General features: G+C 34.9%; 1 protein-coding gene across 1 annotated transcript in view; it reads left to right on the top strand.

The window, feature by feature from the left end:
- Positions 1–706: 706 nt before the first annotated feature.
- The window catches only part of LOC106870917 (neuropeptide Y receptor type 2), a 425,179-nt gene continuing 423,834 nt past the window's right edge, over positions 707–2,051 (top strand). Inside the window, exon 1 of the mRNA XM_052975858.1 lies at positions 707–782. The gene's annotated coding sequence lies outside the window, so the exon portion shown is untranslated. The remainder of the gene's footprint in view (positions 783–2,051) is intronic.

Here is a 2,051-nt window from a genome sequence, read left to right as displayed (position 1 = left end):
ATTTGAACTTCAGGGCATCGGTTGGACGGTGTGGGAGCCCCCCCCCCACATACAGACAGACACCATTACAAATGTATGTGTATAGACGTATGCACCTATCTGTATGTATGCCTACACACTCATATATGTATATATACATGCATATCTATATATGTATATATAAATATACAGATATAAGGCAGGGAATTGTATATATATGTATATATATATGTATATATATGTATATATACATGCATATCTATATATATATGTATATATACATGCATATCTATATATAGATGTGTTAGAAATGTTCCACTTTCACATTACTGTAAAATTAATCATAGATTCGTCTCATTATCAATTCAGCCGCTCATTACACCATTGCATTATTTCCACCAATGAACTTAATACAGACGCTCACTCAACCATTCCTTAACCCCGTCCAACCATTCATTAATCCCGTTCAACCATTCATTAAAGTGTTAGCAAAGTATATTCTAATATAATTTAATGGTTAGTTAAGTACATTTCGAAAGAAGCATTGCTAGTTTTAATCACATCAGTATGAGACCTTCTAAACTTTCCCATTTGTTCATAGAATATTTGAAAATAAGAGACATATTTACATACACTTGCATAAATATTAATGCGAAAGCATCAGTCTTTCTTTCCCTCCTTGTCTCATTTACGAACATAATGTAATACATATATATCTTTACATTTTCAGAAATGCTCGTCGCCAAATAAAATTTATTCATCAGTAAAATTAATGTTTATTAAAATACATGACATACATTAAGGTAAGTAAACATTTCTATATCTTAAGTTATTATTATTTTATTTCATTTCATTTTTGCAGTGTGCTGTACTGTAAACACCGAACTTAAAATATTAATTACAAATGTTCGTAGACATGAACGGTGGGGGAGGGGGGTCTTTTTTATAAGGAGGGTTGAATCAGTTTACTGTGCAGGACAATTTAATCAAATTATACACACGCACACACACACAGACAAACACATTCATCCCTGTGTTTTTGCGTTCATGTGTATGGTAATTATTATGTTTAAAGGTATAATATCAGCGCAAATTGTATTGTTCCGCTGTTCCTTCTGAATGTTCATGTAAATGGTGTGAACTTGGAACGACTGAGAATCGAAACCAGGTTACTGTTAAGACACACATTGAGTCAGTACCTTTGGCTCCACGTCTCACTTATTAAAATAGCTGAAACAACAGAATTCAAAATAAATATATTAATTATTGTAAGTACAGGAATATTTCACTTGACGTTTCTGTCAAGCATCACTGTGAAATTTTCCTTATTTAGGTTTTCTTAATTATGTATACTAGCGCCCATTTTACTATCAGTTGTCCACGAAGATGGCGTCTTTGGTATTCCTTCCCTCTCAATTTCTTTAAATGTAGTACTCTTCTCATTTTGTTTGCTAACCGTTCTCAATTACAAAGTCACCAGTCTAAATAGTTTAGATTTTAGAAGAATACAGAACCAGAATTAATAATGGTAAACATTGATGAAATTCCAACCCGGAAATTTAGTTATTTACTCACGGGCCATCTCTAGCCCTGGGTGGTAGAACTTCTCAAGGGCTCAAGTTATGGGTCACGTGGCAGCAAATTGTCTTGAAGTAAGGAGTTGGAAAGTTGGAGTAGCCCATAGAGAAGTGTCACATAGTTCTACTATGTCTACCCTATGCAAGGTTTACACAGGTCCTTTTCACAAAAGCAGGCTTGGAAGAACAGGAGACGAGCAGATTAAACCGCAAAAAACAGAAGACAAAGGGAAAACACTGTGGTATGTTCCCGAAGAAAAATTATGCGTTCTCTGACTTAGGTATGGAGGTCTATTTTGCTGTGGCGTGAAGGCATGGCACATGAAGGTGGGGTAGAAAAGGAGAGTATTTTAGTATATGTGTGTGTGTGTGTGTGTGTGTGTGTGTGTGTGTATTTGTGTGTGTGTGTGTGTATGTCCCTGTTTTCATAAATACACGTATATCTGTCTCTGTCTGTCTCCCTATATATATAGAGTGAGAGCGAGAGCTATATAT

This window comes from Octopus bimaculoides, chromosome 22 (assembly GCF_001194135.2).
Source record: "Octopus bimaculoides isolate UCB-OBI-ISO-001 chromosome 22, ASM119413v2, whole genome shotgun sequence".
Taxonomy (NCBI): Eukaryota; Metazoa; Mollusca; class Cephalopoda; order Octopoda; family Octopodidae; genus Octopus; species Octopus bimaculoides.
This window is presented reverse-complemented; position numbering and strand designations above follow the sequence as displayed.